This window comes from Protopterus annectens, chromosome 4.part0, assembly GCF_019279795.1.
Source record: "Protopterus annectens isolate FY-2018-M chromosome 4.part0, PAN1.0, whole genome shotgun sequence".
Classification (NCBI taxonomy): domain Eukaryota; kingdom Metazoa; phylum Chordata; order Ceratodontiformes; family Protopteridae; genus Protopterus; species Protopterus annectens.
In genome coordinates, this window is record NC_056733.1 from 58573092 (window position 1) to 58593739 (window position 20648).

The window sequence follows — 20648 nt, forward strand, 5'->3', positions numbered from 1 at the left end:
CATGAGGTAAAGAGATTGCTGACACTGTGGTGCAGCATAAGAGGAATGCTGCACTCTTGACTGTGTCGTCCTTTGGATGAGACATTAAAACAAGGTTCCACCTGCTTCAGTTGGTGGTAACTCAGGTGGATGTAAAAGATCCCATGGCACCTGTTGATAAGAGTAGGGGAAATTTCCCTAAGCCCTGGCCAGATTTCCCCTAGTAATATAAATACTATCTTGGGTCTCCCCTAAAAAGAGGTCACCTGCTTAGTTAAACTGACCCAGTTAACAATGACATAATAAATAAAATAATTAAATAACTCTTGCTTTAGCAAGGAACGATCCACATTTCTACCATACCCGTGTACCTGTCAGTTCTTTATTATTATTTCCAGTTTATCCTCATAAAAGATCATGGTGGTTCCAGCATTTTTCCAGGATCATTCTTTCAGGAAGGAATTTGCCAGGCCCTGCATGGCATTCACCAGACATGACATTTTTGGTACATTAAACTGTTTTTTTTTTGTCTGAGGTCAGTAAAGTGCTGTATAACACCACACAGTAACTACTGAAATGCAGCTTTTTCCAGAGTTAGCTGTTGGTAAATTCTTTGAATGAAGAGGGGAAATAAGTGTACTGCGGTGGTGGTGCTGCGGTAGCATTGTCACCTCACAGTAAGATGTTGTCCTGTTCGATTCTCAGCTAGAGTGTCTTCTGTGTGGAGACATACGTGAATGGGCATACCTTCGTTGAAGGTTGTGCGTCAGGGCCGGCAACTCGGCACGTAAAAATTTACTGCCAATAATTAGCGGACCGGAGTTCCGCTGTGGCGACCCCTAACCAGGAAAAGCCGAAAGACACAACAACAACCATAATAAATAAACAAACTGGTAAAGACTCTCATTTTGGCTAGTGAGATTTTCTTCTTACTGTATATCTTTAGTCTAACAGCCTTTTGGAAATGGTACTATTAGATCAATCATCCAAAGAAAGTGCATTTCAGGCCAAGTTAGACAAGCAATACCAAACACTTCAAAACTCTAAAAGAATTTAATTGTTGTTTAACGCTTTTATCCCAAGACTTCATTGGAACAAAAAGACCCTTCGGTTTCACCACTCCTTAAAAACAGTCACTGTGAATTGTTCAGATGATCATGTTAGCAGTCTTAAAGAAATATGTTGAAGTTAAAACTCTGAAGGTAAATCACATCAAGCTCACTTGCTAGAAAAATAAATTAAAAATTATATATCAATGTGTATGTTTCTATCCAGACTATTTAATGTCCACTATTTTAAATAAACTAACAACACTGTATAGTGTAGTGACTGAAAATGCATAATGTAGTGACTGAAAATGCATAATAATATATAATTTTAATGCTTGTAAGTAAATTGGCAGATAAATTCTGCATGTATGTAAAATAAATTGGCACATAAACTTATCACAGAATGTATAGAAAATCACTTAATTTGGTGGTACTTCTAGTGACTTGCTAGATGAAATAAGATGCCTCACTGTTATCTGGAATGCATCTATTATGGCATATGTTACCAAACAGAAAAAAACACATTGCTAGTATCCCCCTTTACTGTGTAATCCCGGATCAGAGTGAGTTTCAACAAAGGAGTGTAGAACAACCATTTATATCTGGTATGCATAGCCCTTTAAAGTACCATTACCCCCCCCCCCCCACAGATCCAAAAGACTGTGTATGACATGCCCTACATGATCAGCACCCACACAGTGCACACAGCAACAGTCCGGACCAGGACTTTTGGAATACCACTTAACCACCACTGAGGCAGGGAAGGAGGTAGGGGAGAAACAATCAAGGGTGGGGAAGAGGAAGAAAAGGGGACTAGGTAGTCATTTAATTGCCGTCACAAAATAATGGTATTCTTCATATACGCAATGGCCTATGTATTTTTAATTATAGTTCTGCAGGCATTAATGATTAATTTTTTGACATATTTGAAATGGGATTTACATTCATTCCCTCGAATAAGGGCAGTGGATCAACTTAAAACTGATTACTAGAAAATTAAATTTCAAAAATACCTTTAATGAGAAAATAAGTTTTTGTTTAGAAGGAGAATTGAGATTTATAGAGCTAAAATAGAGTATAAGCTGTGGTGGTGCAGTGGTAGCGTTGTCGCCTCACAGCAAGAGGTTCTCTCATTCGATTCTTGGCTGGAGCTCCTTCTGTGTGGAGTCTGCATGTCCTCCCTGCGGTCGAGTGGCGTTCGAAAGACATGCGTAAAATGGGCGTGCCTTCTTTGAAGGTTGGGCATCGGGCTGGCAACTTGGCACCGTAAAAATCTACTGCCAATCATTAGCAGACCGGAGTTCCACTGTGGCAACCCCTAACCGGGAAAAGCCGAAAGAAGAAGAGCTAAAATAAAGTATAACTCTCTAACTAAATCCACTTATTCAGATAATTACAAAGTCTTGCTAGAACAATATTTACAAACTTTATCATGGCAGAGATGAAACCAAATGGCATAGGTGAAACATTTTTAGACGACAATGATCAATATCAACATTTTTCAAGTAATGAGATTAAGATATCATGCCATCATATATATTTGGTTTTGAATGATTGTTTACTACAAGATAGTATTACTTCTCAATTTATACATTTATTTCATCAGCAACCTTATTACCCGACTATATTTGGGATTCCAAAGATACACTAACACATTGGCAAGCCTCCTTTTAGACATATTGTAGTAGCCAAGGGTTCTAAAACATACCCAGTAGTGGTATATATAGATATGCTAATGAAACGTTTCTATGAAACAAACCATTACCTCTTTAAAGATCTTAGGACTTTCTAGTTAGCATTAAAAATGAGATCTGATGAAGCCAATTGTCATTCAGACCTCAGCTCATGGGTTTGGATACGATCCCTCAGATCAGACTCAGCCATTGCAAAAAGCTTGTGGCAACCAGAAAACTCTCGAGTTACTCTTTTACCCATAATGAACCAACACCAAGTACCCCAGATCTAGTTTGCTGCTTGAAAGCGAAAGACGTGGTGGTGCCAGCTTCTCTTGAGTAGCTATAATCTTTCATTCTAATTTTTCTTTCTACATATCTAGACATCTAATTTCTTATAAATCTACTTAAGACCCTTTATTGTTTTTATATCTTTAGTCTTCCTTACCGTCCCTTTTTCGTACTTTTGTACTCCTTCACATACTATTGTTAGTATATTTTTTCTAATAATCTACATTTACTGTAGTTCTTAAATACCATTGTTGGTATTTCTTCCTTTCCTCTATCCTTTCTAGTTTAAAAAAAAAAATCTCGTGTTTTAGCTTTTGGTAGCGTGCGATATATCATAAGATATATACTTTTTTGCTATGGCTGACAAAGATAAAGGTCTGGCTGGGTTTAAGAAATGTGAAAAGTTTGGATACAGAGTTCCAGTTTTGGATGCCCACACACTTTGTGTGTACTGTTTGGGTCCACTCCACCTGCAGGAAAACTGTTCCATCTGCCAGCTTTCAACCCAAGAGCCCTGGTAGAATGCAAGAACAAGCTGATTTTTAAGGGATTATGTCCCTCTTCCTTTAGTGAGGCTTTATCTGGAGCTTCTCCCTTTACAAGTACTTCTTCGGCATCTTCCAAATATTCAAACAAATCTAAAACCTTTATTGGATATGGCAACTTCCTCTACATCATCTGATCCAATTTCAACCTCTGATCCTAAATTGAGAAAGAAAGACTCTTTTGATCCTATCTCACTATTATATCCAAAACCAAAAATGGCTAGAGAGACTTCACATCAGAATGCTTTAGATATGACACAGAAAGCACTGGACTCAACACCCGGCATTCCCTGACTCCTAAAAAATAGATAACTATCCCACAGTGGACCCAGTCCCCTCGAGGGTCCCTTCTGCTTTTTCAGAGAGACCCAAATCCCCATCAAAAGTTTCCACTCTCTTTTCCAGGAACCTTATGGAAGAAGAAGTGGAGAGGTTAGTGAGGAAGATTCTCTCGGAGCAGAGCATGTCAAGTGTCCTGTTGGCTCCTACCCCTCTGGGTCAGGAAATCCAACCTTCCCCTACACCCCCTTTCCAAGTTCCTCTTCCAACTCCTCTCTCAGTCTTGGAGTGTTTGGATCCAAGTCTTCCGGGTCTGTCAGCATCAGATCCAAGAATTGCTTTATCCTCTGATCCGAAGCTTGCTGTGAGTTCTTCGGTTCCCTTGGAACTTGAGAGCTGTCAGAGCCAGGGCTACCCTATTGGTTCTGGGGTGCCTCAGTCGACTCCAAAGTTTTCTTAGCTGTCTCTACATCTTGGTGCCTTGGAATTGGTTAGTTCGGCTCTATCTTCAGTCTTAGGGAAGTTCCCCTCAGAGAAGGAAGGGACTAAAATCTGAAGACTTGACCTTATGGGTCAGGGTCCTCTTCTTCTCGGGGGGGGGGGGGTCTGCCTTTGAAGCTATGGAGATGGCCTTGTTTGCTTTCACAACAAAGACAGTTCCCTTTCCCTAGGATATTCAGTCTGCAGGCTTGCCATCTCTTCATTTGGAGTCTCATGTGTCCTTTCCACAGGGGCAGCTGGTATCGAAACCCCAGGCTTCCCAGCAAGGTGTTCCCACCTTTTCTGATACCTCCCCAGAGCATCCCACTGAGGAAGTCCCTAAGAAGAGCACGTGCAAAAGGAAGCACTTAGAATCCCCCGAGGAATCTTTCACAGAAGATACAGTCTTTGTTGAAGGTGATGAAGATGAAGGGTCCCCACAGTCACCTTTTGAAGATGTCCAGTTTTGAGACTGAAATCCCGAAACAGAGAGGAGGTTGTAAGTCCAGCAACCCTTCATCTGAGAAGTCTGTATTCCTGGAGGCATTCGCTACCGGCATGTCTACCTCCTGGATAACTCTACCCACCGATGACCTCATAGAGTTGATCTCTTGGCAGGTATGGAAGGCCCCAGACACCACTGAGCCAATCCCCGGAGACTGTACAAAATTTTGACAGCACCAGAAGGCATGCAATTTTGAACAAAAGGGATGTGTGCAGATGCCTTGGTCATGGCAGCAGCCATTAAAATGGAGACTCTGAATAAAGTTCCACTGTCCATCCACCGGACAAGGAGTTTCAGGTGATGGACAGGTTTGGGAAAGCATGTCTATGTTTCAGTGACCTTCGCCTTAAGGTCTTTGAACTATTTGGCATGTTTCACCAGGTTACAGAGAGACCTAATTAAGGAACTCTCTCACAACCCTTTCAGAATCCATTTCTGATGAGGCACAGGTGTCTGTCACTTCAGCTGGCTACCCTGCAATCGTTTTCCAATTCATCTATGAGGCTAATTTTGCTTGTGGCTGAAGGAAACCTCTAGGGCAGCAAGCTCCGGGGTTTCCATAAGAAAGCATGCCCGGACGCTTGTGTGATTTTGTGGAGCCCTTCGTCTTTGTTCATCAATGCTCCCTTTGATGGAACATCTTTGTTTGTCCCCAAAGTTAAGAATACTTCATCCAGGTATGAAAAGGATGGAAAGTCCCTGTCTGCCATTGACGTATGTTTTTCCATGCCTCAAAGATCCTTTTCTAGGAATCAATGAGTTACTGGACAAATGTGGTTCAATAAGTCCCAGGGTCCCCAGAGGTAGAGGGGGGAACTCCAGTGGTAGACACCACCCTTGCAGCAGAGGTGGCCAGCAAAACCAAGGGTCTCCTAGCAAAATTACTCTATCCAGATCACTTATGGATTGTATTTCTTATATATACAACAATTGGGCATTACCTTATTGAAACCATTACAAGCTCATTCCACTAGAGCAATGGCTACTTCATCAGTCTTCCAGTCTAGAGTTTCCATGGACAACATTTGTACAGAAGCAAGTTGCACTACTCTCCATACTTTTGTTACTCATTACAAATTGGACATGGTATCCAGGAGCAGAGCATCATTTGGTTCAGTGTTGCTCAGGAATATCCTTCCTTGAGTTCACCTGGGAATTTAGGTAGCTGGGAACTCTGTCCCATAAGTTGAGGACAGAATGAAAATCAACAACATCAGATAAAGACGTCAATGTAATCACCATAATGTTCTATATGTGTTGTCCATTTTCATTCTTCCTCAACTCCTCTCCCACCAAACCCCTGGCCTGAAAACTCCTGGAAGAGCTAGTGAACTGAGAAATGAACAGCTTGTGACATAGCTCCAGATATAGTCTCTTCTATCTGTAACTGCAATATGTCTTTCTGTTGTTATTAGCAAACAAGATCTAAGTTATTTGGGGTTGGTGCATTGTGGGTAAGGGAGTAGCTTGAGATTTTTCTGGTTGCCACAAGCTTTTGCAGTCCAAACCCGTAAGTTGAGAAAGAATGAAAATGGACAACACAGATGGAATGTTATGGTAAGTACATAACTTCTTTTTATACGACAAGAATTTAATATTTTTAGCTATAGATGTTCTTGAGTTAGGAGATATTCCTGAGTATCTTATATGAAAAGGGTTTAAAAATATTTGCTGAACCACTCACAAGCTGTTCATTTCTCAGTTCCCTAGATATTCAAATTTTCAACAACTTTGAGTATTATACTAATAATTGTATTTATTTTGAATGGGAATACTTACAGGTGAAGGGTGTAGCAATGGGAACAGCTTGTGCACCCATTTATGCCAGTATGGTACTTTGACAGTGGGAACAGAAGATTTTATTTAATTCTAAGTTCACATTGTGTTGGATTTTTGAATGACATTATTTTTTGGACCTAGTCCTTTAGCCATGATAAATGAATTTATAACCTACATTAACAATTGTAGTTTTTTTTAAGGTTCACCCATAGTTCGTAGGTTCATAGGCTGGTACTAGGCTATTGGCCCTAGGGCCTGTACAAGCCTAGCCATAACAATTCATTGGCTATTCCTTCCCTGGTCCCCTGTCTAACAGGGCAATTGACGTGATCCCTGGTGTGAATTTCCTATCTCCCATCCAATCGTCAAGGTTCTTTTTGAAAAGGGCCAAAGAGGCGCTCAGCTTGACATGTATGGGCAGTCTATTCCAGAGTATGGGGAGTCTCTGGGTCAGGAACCTGTCCCTCCTTGTTTTCTTCATTGTGATGACCAGGTTTAGATCCCTGGAACGTGTGGCTCTGAGGGATTGGGATTTCTTTAAGTGTAGCATGTCCAACAGCTGTGGGTTTGACATGGCCTTGTATGTTAAGCAGAGATTGCCTCTGAGTAGACGATATGTGACAGAGTATAGTTAGAGTTTTTTTAAGGCAGTCAGCATAGGGCATCTGCTTTAGGCTTGTGATTCTTTTAGTGAGGTATTTCTGTGGCCTTTCCAATTGTTGCAGATGTCTTGTGAGGTACATACCAAATGGGGCATTGTACTCTATAATGGTTCTAATGAGGGATGAGTACAGTGGGACAATGACCTCCTTTTTTCTGGATGAAAAGCACTTAATGATGAGGTGTGTCACATAGAAGGATTTCCTGACTGTTGTGGCGATGTGGTTATCAAAGGTAAGACCACTGTCCACTTGTGTCCCTAAGTCCCTTATCACACTTTCGATGTTTAGTGTACTGCCACTTGTGTGGTAATTCATGGGTACATGGTTTTTCCCAAAGGGGATAATTATACATTTCTTGGCATTGAGCTTGAACCCACGGCTCTGGCACCAAGCATCTGTTTCTGTAAGGCCCTTTTGTAGAATATCCACATCATTTGGGGGTTCAATAATGGCTCCCAGTTACTTTGTTAGCCAGAGTTCCTTAGTTCTGGCCTGTACTTCAGAGAAGTAGATGCCAAACAAGAGCGGTCCCAGGACTGAACCCTGAGGTACTCCACTTGTCTGGAGCTGGATTTTGAGTCGGCTACTTTTACAGTGTGGGTTCTGTCAGTAAGCCAGTTGGCAACCCATCGAGTGATGTAGGGATTAATGTCCAGCTTAGTAAGTTTATCTATGATTCCAGAGTGGGGGATGGTGTCGAAGGCCTTGGCGAAGTCCAGATAGGCTGTTTGGACTGCCTTGCCCTCATTCATGGCTCTGGATACTGATTCAAAGAAGTCAGTCAGGTTGAGGAGACATGATCGGCCCTTTACAAAACCAAACTGGGTGGGGTCCAGTGTTTGAAGGTTGCCAATGTCTTTGTTTATAAGTTCCATGGCTTTGCAGATCAGGCTCGTCAGACTGATGGGACGATAGTTCCCGGGATCCAAATTGGATCCACCCTTGTGGCGTGGTATAACTGTAGCTGTGCATGAAGCCTGAGGTGAGGCTATGATTAAACATGACACTTAGGTGAGGTGCCAGTTAATTTTGTAGTTCATGTAGTACACAGCCCAGGATGTCGTCTGGTCCCATGGATGCTGTATTCTTAGCTTTGGAGAGTGCGTTTTTTACCTGTTTGGCCGTGATTACTGGAATTTGGCAATCTTTTGTTATTGAGCTGGACCCTTTAGGGGGTGAGAGGGGAGTGAAGTTGGCACTGAATCGATCTGCCAGGATATTGGCAATATCCTTGGGATCAGTATTTGTAATGCCATTCTGTTATAGCTCAGAACAGATCTGAGCATTGCCATTTAGATTCTTGACACAACTATAGAATGCCCTGTGGTTTACAGCTGTAATGCTGTTAACTTTTTGAATGCAACCTTTACCTAAGTAAATAATGGTTTTACTTCTTACATATACAGAAAACCTACCTTTTCAAATTCATACATTCATTACACTAATTATTATCCAGTGGCCTATAAGAAAATTCTAGTTAAGGAGTAATTTGTAAGACTTTCATCAGACATTGTAAGATTAAAGGTTTATGAAGTAGTTAGATATATTTAAATCCATGTTTGTTAAACAAGGTTATCCATTAGAACTCCTTGTTAAGATCTGTAGACCATTTTTGTACTACTGCTCAGTGGTAAATGCTGACCAGTACTTGGCAAAAAAAGCCTGGCACCTTCTATTATTGTGTAGCATGGCAACTGCTGACAAGCTATTACTGTGTAGAGATACATCACCTTACCTATGTCATATTAATCCTCACCTCCTTCTCAAGGAGGAACCTATCCCTACTCTGACCCTAGATGGAATATCAACCCGTCAATGTATCCTGACATCCAGTTCTTCAGTCCACTAACAGTCTGTCCAAGAACTAGAAGTTATTCATGTAAATATTATATGCACAAAACACAAAAATGTATGAAGTACAAATCTGGATAGTAGTCTAGCTCCATTTTTTTCCTCCATATTTCCCACCACTACCACCATGCTGACCATTAGACCTCCTGTCATTGGGCTTAGCTAATTGGTTTCCTAACAGTGAAGACCTCCAGCCTTTAGGTCTATAAGGGCAAGAGCCATCTGGAAAGGCAACTGTACTGGCAGGATGCTGTCACTGCATTCCAGTAGTGAGAGCTTTTTGTTCTGTTTAACCTAACCTTACTCTCCTTGGTGAGAGTTGGGGGGACTGGCTACCGTATGGCTGTGAGGATCCACAACACTCCCTCTGCAAGTATGTGCTCCTGCCAATATACTTATAAGAGCAACTGCCATACCATGCCTTGACTGCTTGAAAGCCTGCCCCTAGAATACCTACTCTATCTCACCACTCCTCTGAAGTCACATTTGGAAAATACATGACCCACTGTGCACTATCCTCCACTTACGTCCATACTCCATGCCTGCACACATCAAGCACCCAAGCTACTAATCAAATGCTGGTCATTTGGGCTGTAGTCAGGACTGTCTCCCTTGACAGTACTGGCATAGGCAATTTCCAGATGTTTTAAAACCCCCCTTGGAAGGTGCACTCACAAACCAGTTGAGAGACATCCTATAATAAACTATGTTTCTTTATCTGCCTGCTGTTGATAATTTGAGACATTTCATGTGATTTATAACGTTTTTATAAATTATTTTCCAATTTTTTGTTGGGTAATTTATTGAAAACTTTCTGCAAATGTAATGCAAAAATGTGCGCTAAACCTTGTTAACTATGCAGTTTTTACATAAATTAATTATGAGGAATAAAACACGTTTTTGCAGCTCTTCAACAACACAAGGTAGACGCACCAGATCAGGAGTGGCCTTTTTTTGTGTTTGTTTATTTGTGTCTGTGTGTTGCACCCCTTACAGTTTAGAGGCACAGATTGTGCCGTGGATTTCTGAAGTCTTGAGTTCAGGAACCCTAGATTGAGGAACAGACCAGATTGGAGTACGGCACTGGATGCTGGGTGAGCAAACTCTGGCCTCCTCCCATTCTTTTTGAAGGTAGATGTATTCATCCATCCTTGGTCCCCACTGAGGATTGTAGGATAAATGCATGTCACAGGCCAACATGCCCGAAACTGCCTCTCCCTGAATGTTAACCGAATTTGAGTAATCTGTGTTGTAATCCAGACTTCATTCCCACATGCTTGACTTTAATAAAGAAGGCTTAATGGTATAATAATGTAAACTGTATTTTTCTGTATTATTTGTATAGACTCTAAGATTATTATTATTAAAATGTTTTGTAATACTGTGGATCTTTACTCCCTGGGCCTCTGCTGAAAATGGGCTGCTACCCAATCAGACTTTCCCAGTAATCAAATGTCAATAAAGAAATAAATAATAAAATAAATAATGTTATGATGGCTGCTAAAGTCAGCAGAAAAATAAGAATGCAGCGAGTTTTTATAAGTGTATCTGGTGACTGATGGAGCAGCATGGATTGATGGGTGTGCCCATCCTGGGTGGGATAGGACAGCATTCGTCACTGACACTCCCTTAGGGGAGGTATTGGTTCAAAAAACAGGGGAGTTGCCCGTGAACATAAGCAGTGAGTGTAGAAGGTGGGGCAGGGAAGTGGGCTGGGCATTTCAAGAAAAAAAAATGGAAACAGAAACGGTCAAACCCCCAGGATGCCCCAAGATTCAAGACTGGGCCCAGTGATATTGAACCAGGTCCTGGAGTAGAAGACAACCTGGTAGATCTGGCATAGACATGGAGCATGGGGGCCAGGTTTGTAAAATGTTGTCCCAAGGAGGGGAACAAAAGCGAACAACAAAAAAAAAAGAATGTAAGAGACTGTGACTTGTAATACAAGATTCATGTTTTCATTGATACTGTCTTCACACTAATCTTACCAGTAAATTGAACAGAAAGTTTCCTCTTTGTGATAACTCCGAGATGGTTAACTAAGTACAGCAAAAATTTAAGCCACTTTTAGTAAAGCTGGGAAGACTTCTCTCAGTGGACAGCTCACAATGTGTAAAACAGTTAGACAAAGGAATTCCTGGCAAGCTTTAATCTGTTTGATCACAGATGCAGCATGCATGTGATATTGCCTTTGTGTGCGATCAGACTCAAAACCTAGGTGTAAGATGCAGTTTATCTCATTCCAAGCAGAGTGCAGAGGTGATTATTGAGGATCAGAGTTAATTTTCCCCAAGGCTCCTTGGGGAGTCTGTGGCCTAATTTAGTATTAGGAAGACAGTCAAAACAAGCAAGCACAGCACTGGAGTAATAAGCAAGACTATTAAGTAAAGCATTTGTGCAATAACTATATATTTGTCTATATGGTAGGTGGAAAAACTAAGTTCTAAGCACTGAATTGTTTATTGAACAGCCCTTGTGCAACAGTGGCTGTAATGAGATGGTGGGAGTTGCAGAATACAACATTGTTGGGAAAAATAAGTGGGAAGGAGAGGGAAGGAAGCATGAAATGTGGGCAGTTAGTTGCTTAAGCTTGTCGTCAGGAAGGCAGGGTTGTCTTCAATGGTGCAACACAATGCTTGACCTGCATTTCTTTGGACACAGAGCATTTTTTTTTTATAAAAATATTATTAAATTCTCATTTTAAAACAATGACATATTTACACATACAGTAGTAGAAAAGAAAAAAAAAATCCCCTCTTTTGAACCCCTACCTTTAAGGGAATGTCAGTGATGAATGCTTATACATTACATATATGTGAATGCAGAGCTGTTGATAGAGGATGTAGATCAGTGCAAGGAGGTGATATATGAAGTGAAGCAGTCTAAGTGAGAGCTGTGGTGATGGAACTTTTAATTGTCAACACTAATTAGTTATGAGCTTCAGCAGTACACTCTAAAAGGAGCTTATCAGTCACAGCCATGCCTCTCATCTCCCCAGATTTTAGGAACATCACTAATTTTGTCTTAAATCCTTGCCATCTGTCCTAAAAATGGACATTTTTTTGACAAACGTCAGTGGATTATAGTCAGTGAATACTGACAGTTGTTAGTAAATACAGATAATCATCATGATTACAGGCTTCTCTTACATCTAAAATTCACTTGAAATCCTTTTTTTCTATCAACTTTCAAAAATATTTCCAATTTTTATGAGTCTTAATTTTGAGGCCTTTTTACTCATAATTATTTTTGTTTTGTATCAAATTCTGGAGGTAAAAAGCTAAGAGCTGTGGTCACAAGCAGTCACGTTCCAGAGCCTATCCAGAGTATAAGACTTGTGACTTTTTGAAGGTGGAGACCTTCAATTTAAACTGAACTCTGCCAGACTAGAGAGACAAGTACCTCTGCCAAGTGTAAAGTGACAACACTATGTTGTAATGTCATGTGAGTGATGTCTTTTTATTATGGATATCATAGACATTTACCTGAACTAACCCAAGGCCTTTTGTGATTGAAAATGATTCTGTAGTTAAAGCCTGGTCATTTTTAGCCCACTTGTTGAAGTCAGTGTATGATGCACTTTAGGTGTCCCAGCAATGAGTCAGTGAGGAATCTGGTGAACATTTGCAGAAATACCTTAATGTTACTGCATGAACTGTGAATGAAAATAACTGTAGTTTGTTCCTCCTCCTTTTGCATATTCAAAGGATTTGTTAGGCCTGTACAGAATTAGACACTTATAGAAAGAATAGCCACTCCACTCCCCAATCTTGCCATGGCTGGGCATGAATTTGGAGAACCTTGCAGGGGTGACTGCTGCCAAATGGAAGCCAAAGTTGGAATCCATCCAGGTGTTCATTTAAAATGCACAATCACCATTATACATCAAGCTGGAAGTAATACTGTGCTTGTAGTGGAGTGACATCACATTTGTATATAGCAGCCTGTGTGGGGACCAGCGTGGCATAGATCTTGCCTGTTTATATTGGAAAGAAAACTCCATGAGTATGAGACTGTGACAGGGTGTGATAATATGAAATTCCTCAGGGGAGCCACCCCTTCCCCTTTCTCAAGATCCTCTACTGTAGGGATCACAGTCAACATAGATGTCTCATTTTGCTATATCCCAGAGCATAACGTTCCTCAGATGGCATCAAAGACCCATTTTTGTTGAGGTTTCTTGTCTCTTTATGGGATGGGAATTAGCTCCTTTGCATTCACTTTGCTTTGCTGAAGCAGCAGAACCCCATTCAGATTCAAAGATGTCCTGAAAGTACTTCACCACACAGTTTCTAAGGAGAGATTATTCTCTTCGTAATGAATGCATAGTGATAGAATATGATATGAACAAACAAGGTGGAACGTTCTGTGTGCTGAGAAGTGACAAGGATACAGCAGTTGATGGTGGCAAGTAAAATTACTGTCCCAGATGTAGACATTCTAGAACTTTGTGCAACATAGGTGGAATTCCCTCTGTTGCTTTGGGTCAGAAGCTTCTGATTGGGAATACTTCACTCAAGTTCTGAGAGAGAGATTTTCTGTACGAAAAACTCTAAAGTGTATTTCTTTAACAGACAAGCAAATGTTGAACACTGTTATGCTGTTTTGAAATAGGGCCTTCAATTTCTGTCCAATTACTTTCTTCTCTCTCTCTCCCTCTCTCTCTGTCTCAGAAGGAAATGTACTTCTCTACCATTTCCCTTTCTCCAATGATTTGAGACAGCTCTCTTCAAAGTAAGTCAGTCTAACAAAGAATGATTCTCTTAGTGTCGCTCCCCTTATTTGTTAAGCTGTACAGAGCATCTTGTGACCACTTTTAACCTTGTACAATTTTTTGACACAGGGCAGTTGCAACCTCATAGATTCCATTTGGAAATCCCTAAGGTTGGTTGATTGGTTTCTGAATGAGTAGTCTCTGCTGTATGCAGAATGCCAGATCAAGTTTCCAGGTCCCTAAGTTTGCATACTCCTCTGAACTGAAACAGCTTATGACAGTTGCCAAAGGCGTAGGTCTTTTGCCATTGCCAAAGGCTTAGACCTTTTCTCATCTTAGTTGCTTACATTTTGAGTTGTCTGTTAATGTTATCTAATGTTGAATTCGAGTTCTCCACAGCTGAAGTCCATTCCTCATTTTTAGCTTTCTGTGAGCTAGTTGTGGTATGTGTATATTTTTGTCTGTGAGTGTATAACTGTTTCTGTGTATGCGTGAGTCATTTTGATTAATTTCACACCTTTCATAGAGGGTTTTTTCACTTGAAGCCTGTAACGTCTAAATCTGGCTTTGTGTTGGAATTTCATTTTAGCATCCTTGACTGTTGCAATTTTTATTGAGTAGTTCATGTGAAAAGTTTTTTGTCCTGAAAAGTTCTGCTTACATAGTTACCTCAACTTAGATCCATTATAGGTGAAGTTCTACTGGAGGCCTCTGAGCAAAAAAAATTTTTTTTTTTTTTTTTTTTTATACATGTGCTGCTTTTGCCCTAGAGGCAAAGCATCAGTTGACCCTCCTTTGCCCTAGGGAGAGCTTGTAGGCCTATTACTAAGGCAAACCATCTTGGCTTTGCAGTCTCATTGTTGGTGTAGGAGGGGAGATCCACTTCTAGGCCTCTATCAAGCCTCATGCCTGTAAGGGGAATGGTGTCATTCCTGATTTGTCCTGGCTTTTATGTAGTGACTGTGTGATTCTTGCGGCAAACCTTCAGCAAATAGCTGCAAGATGAATATCCAGGACTAGTTTCAAGAGGAGAGTCCAACATGGACTGTTTTACTGATGCATCTGCATTTTTTTCCAAACCTATATTCTTGTCCCTGCAGCTCTTTTCTCAGGATACAGGTTTCAGTTTTTAGAAAAGCCAAAGTTCTCGGATATCCCACCAGTTAAATGGAGCAAAGACACCACTGTTACAAGATCATTTGTGGCTGTGTACCACAGAAAGAGTTAAAAAAAGGTACATATTTCTACCCTAGACTGTCCCTATTCACAAGAAAAGATGAGCCTTGGAGGCCCATTTTAGAGCTGTCAGAGTTGAACTGCTTTCAAAAAATGTACCAAAGTTCAAGATGCTAACCTTGCAAGCTTATCTGCCTTTCTGCTTTCCTCACACATTCATGGTCACTTTGTAATTTAAAGTGCTTAATTTCATATATCTGCAGCCAAGGAAAATGGGCATTTTGTGAAATTGGATGCAGGAAGTTTCCACTTCTAATTCAGTTCCATGTCCTTTGGTTTGTTTACATCACTCAAGGTGTTCAGAAAGTGCTTGGTTGCAATAATTGCCATATGCAGGTCCGTGGATATCCACATATATCTGTATTTGGATGACTACCTGATTTGGGCAGCAACATTAGAAGGGATCCAGAGGGCACTGTAGTTAACTATGGCCTGCTTCTAAAACCTAAGACTCTCCTTTGAACCTGTCAGAATTTACACCATCTACATTTGAGACAAGTCTTGTTTCTGGGAGTTCATGCAGACATTGTTTACCTGTCCATTTACTTCACATCTTTATCATAGGAAAGCCAGATTACTTCAACAATTTCTCTGGACTGGGTTGTGCAGCTTCCTCTGTTCTGATCATCCATCTGACATGACCACATGGAGATGCTTCAACAGTACCTCAGAAACAAAAGGTGCCATTATGCCCAGTGTTAGCAGCATCCCGTCACTGTTCTATCGTACATAATAAAACAGCTCATATGGTGGATACACCATGTGAACCTTAATGGGAAGTGGGTATCCTTTTCCAACTAGGCCTTATTGTTCACAGCAGATTCCGCACATACTGCCTACAGAGCCCAGTTGGGATCAGAGGGAGTCTGAGACAGAGGGCAAAGAAGAAAATTCGTTAATGTAAAGGAAATTATGGTAACTACAGTATACATCAAGTCATTTAAACCCTTTTAGAAATTAGGGATCTCTCACATGCTCACTAACAACATAATATATGATACATTAATAAACAGGGATACAATTTATTATTATGTACATTGACTATGGAGGCCTGGAATCTCATACAAGAGTCAGGAGTGACTCTCCAGGCCTTTAACTTCCCTTCTCATGAAAACTCCCTTGCAGACTAGCTGAACAGGAAGAAGGTGGGCCCTCACAAATGGATACTGGACATAAATGTCTTTCTGGATGTGATCCATGAGCAGATGTACTGAGTGGAAGGGAGAACCAAACCTGCCTAGGCCTAAAGACAACTATGAATAGTATTATTTCTCACTTCTGCTCAATATGTCAAGGACCGAACCTGTGCTGCTGCCTCATTGTGCTAATCTCTTCATCTGAAATGAGGGATCATTCATAGACATTAACCTGAGGATGATGTAGGCTAACAGGCTAGATGATTTAGCTCTCATTCCTTTCAGACATGTTTTTTTCTGAGGATGCTTATCACTTTTGGGTTGCCTGGGCTGTAGTCAAGGCCTTGTCTCTGCTGCTGTAGCAGGCACCTTGTTCATTTTCTTGAGAGAAGCTAGAAAAACAAATGCAACGAAATTTTACCTAGCTGGAAGAGATTCTCCCTGTGATGCCAAAGGGGAGGCATCAGGATCCAGCATATTTGTCAAGGTCCATGATCCTCAAATATCTGTCAGGCCTTTACAAACATCAGTGTTATTTACTGAGATGCTGTTTAACTTGCATGTATAAACAGAGATCCAGCTTTCAAATTAATGGCACAGTTATAGGGTTCTCCTTAACAAATAATTTCATACATCTGATTTCATATTACTATTGGTGATTTCCTTCTTGCTATACAAACTCTAAAGTGTAGGCATCACTTTACATTCAACTCTTGCACTTCTTTTGTGTGTAGACCTTGCTGTTTTCTGTAGTTACATTTTCCTGTTCTATGGTCTACCATCTTGCCTAAGTTCACTTATGCAAATTCCATTTAACAGTCCTTTGTGACTTCCTCCTAGATTAACCTTTTTGTATTGTGGTATTTGCTATACTTTTTTCCCCTCATTGCTAACTTTTTTTGTTTCTGTATTTCTTTCATGAGTGCGAGGACTTCAGCTACTGTGAATTCCTGTGGAGGCTCCCACTTCCTAGTGATAGTTTTTTTTTTTAGAGACTAGCCATACCAGGGAGGCCAACTCTGTCCTCACCTCATTACTTGGCTATACTTTTAGTTGACCGAACAAAACATTTTTTTCCTGTAGTACACCGGGGCACCACCAAGATCGTATTATCATATACTTGTAGATCCTGATGTAACCTTTCAAGTTTTGTAAAGGACCAAAAGCTGTGTCTCCATATTCCCACTGCTTCCTCTCCGTACCTTCAGCAATTTTTGTCCACTGGTGAGCATATTCACTTTAATCTCTCTCTAGACATTTCTAAGCAAAAATTTGAAATTTCCAAATGTGACTAGTTTTATACCTTGTTGAGGGTACTTATCTTATTTTATCTTGCATGCCTCTACAGCCAGGGCAGAATATGGCATTGTTGAGCAGTTAGTGCCTTTGCCATAGGTTCCTGTCGGGGCAAGAAGGAACCAAAGATGGCTTGGGAAGGACATCTCACTTATACCACAGACTTGCCGGCTTCCAGACTGGAAAGTGCCAACCAAGTTTAGTGGGAGAAGGGTGATAAGCTGTCATAATAGGACCAGTTTTCAGGCCTTCTGCGGCAGAAGTCCCGCATATTAAGACTACTTCAGGAATGAACATCTACAGTTGTGATAAGTTCCTAGAGCAGTTGTACTTTCTTCATTCATTCTGAGCAGACTGAACTCTAGTATTGAATGCCATTTCTCCTTATTATCAGGTTAGTGATGGACATTCTGGCTTACTAAAGAGAAATGTTACAGTGCTGATGATAAAAGTTTTGGTTGCTCTGTTGACCTGCCATACTGAAGCTTATTCCCACAAGGGCTTACTTTACTTTTCAGCAGCATTAGTCTTAAAAGTCTAATCCTACTTTTATTGTCAAGAGACTAATTATATTTGCTATGACTGAAGTGTTACTTTTCGGTTCTAGTCACTACGCTTGCTGTAGTTCCTTCTGTAGATAATTTTCCGTTGCAAGGGCATCATGGCAGTTACCCACAGACCTGCCTAACAGAATTATTCCCTATCTCATCAACACTGTTTCATTCCCATTACATTGACAATGTTCACACTGTTGTAGATATTATAATGTAATCCCACGTACAAAAAAATATTTTTTACTGGAAATATGTTTCCCCAAATGTTTAATGGATAGTTTGTACAAACTCCTGCACAATGTGTTCTGCTGATCACTGTCATTAGATGCCAGAGATGCATTTTTCATTACATTTAGTTCATATTTGGTTATGTGCATGTCCGTTTCACACGCATTAGCCTGAGTATTGCATTTTACAGATGAGCTGTAGCCCCTTGTTTGCAATTAGTTTCTTGGTAGTCCATCATTTCATACTATGTTATTATCCACACTGATTCATTAAACAGCTTCCAGTACCTTAAATAGCCTGTTAACACGTTTAGGATGCATTTCATTGTCTGTACCATTTCATTAACAGTATTCTTATGTCCAGTCTGTTATGACTTCTGAAGTCTGATCACTTGTGCTTTTTCATCATTGCTTAGAGCCGTGGCTGGAGTATTTATACAGATCTTGCACTTTGGCTGCTAATTAATGCTGCTGTTTTGGCAGGGCGCATTTTCTGGTTCTGGAATAATTCTTTCAGCCGTATCACTGATAAACTGTCAGTCTGGTTTATTCCTTACTTAATTATGGCTATATTACATCCCGTATAGCATCATTATTATGGAGGTTTACTTCCTTCAGCTGTCTCTCCATATTTATTATTCTTTTTATTCACATCCTAGGAGGATAGTGTGCACATTCTGTACCAGACTTGAAACAGCCCATCATTGCTTATTTCCACACAGCACAGTTCCCTAACTCTCTGCTTCCCTTTTTTTTCCCCTCTTTAGTTTCGTCCTATGACCATTGAACCTGTTTGTCTTGCTCTGTAAGTCTATTCATTCCTGGGGAGGTGAATAACCTACAATGCCCATCCATTCATTTAAGGGCAAGAGCTGAAGTGCAGAGGGGTGCTATTATCTGCTAAGAAAGTCTGCTTTGTATTTCTTATTTTAAAACCCAAACACTACTGTGGTTGTTCAGTAGCCATCCCTAGGATTCACCATGTAGTGGGGGTCCATAGGAATGTATCCTGCTTCAAAAAGTGACATAATCCCTTGTGACTGCCTTTCACCGTCAAAGCTAGCACTCCTGTATCTGTCAGGGACTCTTAAGATGGGACTGAGTGCCCTGCGTATGCTTCCAAATCTTACTCCTGTAGAAAGACAAGCCAGCTAAACCACTTCCCTTTTCTCCTGGACAGTTATAACAGTTGCCTGGATGGATAATTGGACCCAGATTGTGTAATAGTCATGGCTTTTTCAGAGCCAGCTTTTCCTAGCTTTCTTGAAAGACTCTGCACTAGCACACAGTTTTTGACACCCCCCAGTCAAATAAGGATTTTTTTTTCCATTGCATGAAACCTTATTGTCTCTGGGTACTTTTTTTGTATCCAGTCTAGGAATCATCAGGAACTGAGCTGGACTTTACTGACAGGAGGTTATTTGTTTAGGTCATTGTAATCTCTTGATCGGATGTTGTCCATTTTCATTAATTCCTCAACCATTGGTTTGGATCCGATCCGACTTGGCCATTACTGTACCTCGTGGCCAACTGAAACTCTCGAGCTTCTCCCTGTCCACAGTGCACCAGCCCCTAACATACCTCAGCTCTCGTTTGCCGCTTTCACGTATAGACGTGGTCAGGTTTGCTATCGAGCATATTTATATAAGTAGAATTTATTCTTAAAATTTTTTCTCCCAAAACTCTTATATATATTATATATAAAACCGGGAAGGTCCGACTGGACAGCACTGTCCATTTTCAGTGGAGGCCTGGGGAGGAAAAGTCCAGAGCAATTGCTAACATACTGTACATAAGATATTTACACATTCAGTTATAAAAATATAGCAGACAGGATCTAGGACTCTTGAACGATAGTGCTTTTAACAGAAACCAAAACGACCAAGCACACTTTTGCGAAAGTGCTTTTCCACCAAAAAGGCACTTTCGCAAAAGTCTGCAAAAAAAAACAAAACAAAAAAAAAACATTTAAAAAAAAAAAACAGTAAACACGTTTATGCAGGGGGCAAGCCCCCCCCACCCCCCTACTTTTATATTCTCACTCTGAGATCGCACTACAGTGGGGGAAAGGGAATATTCCCTTATCCCACCTGTACCGCGACCTCCGCAACAGCCATTCTGTCATAATTTTCATTCTTTTTGAGCTCACTTTAGCAAAAGTGCATTTTCGGTGAAAACGCACTTTCGCAAAAGTGTGCTCGGTCATTTTAGTTTTGGTTAAAAGGGCTTTCATTCAAGAGTCCTAGATCCAGCAGACAATAACATATGATTGCATAAGATATTTACATAAGCATAATGGTTTAGACATGCAATTAAAGGTATAGCAGGTAGTAACATTTGATTGTTATTCATACAGTATGTTTAGTAGAGATAATCTTGAAGATGTACTGAA

The 20648-nt window shown here is 40.6% G+C and overlaps 1 protein-coding gene across 1 annotated transcript in view; it reads left to right on the top strand.

Moving 5' to 3' along the window:
• The window catches only part of RPTOR (regulatory associated protein of MTOR complex 1), a 5042670-nt gene that overhangs the window by 3156240 nt on the left and 1865782 nt on the right, over positions 1 to 20648 (top strand). The window lies entirely within an intron of this gene.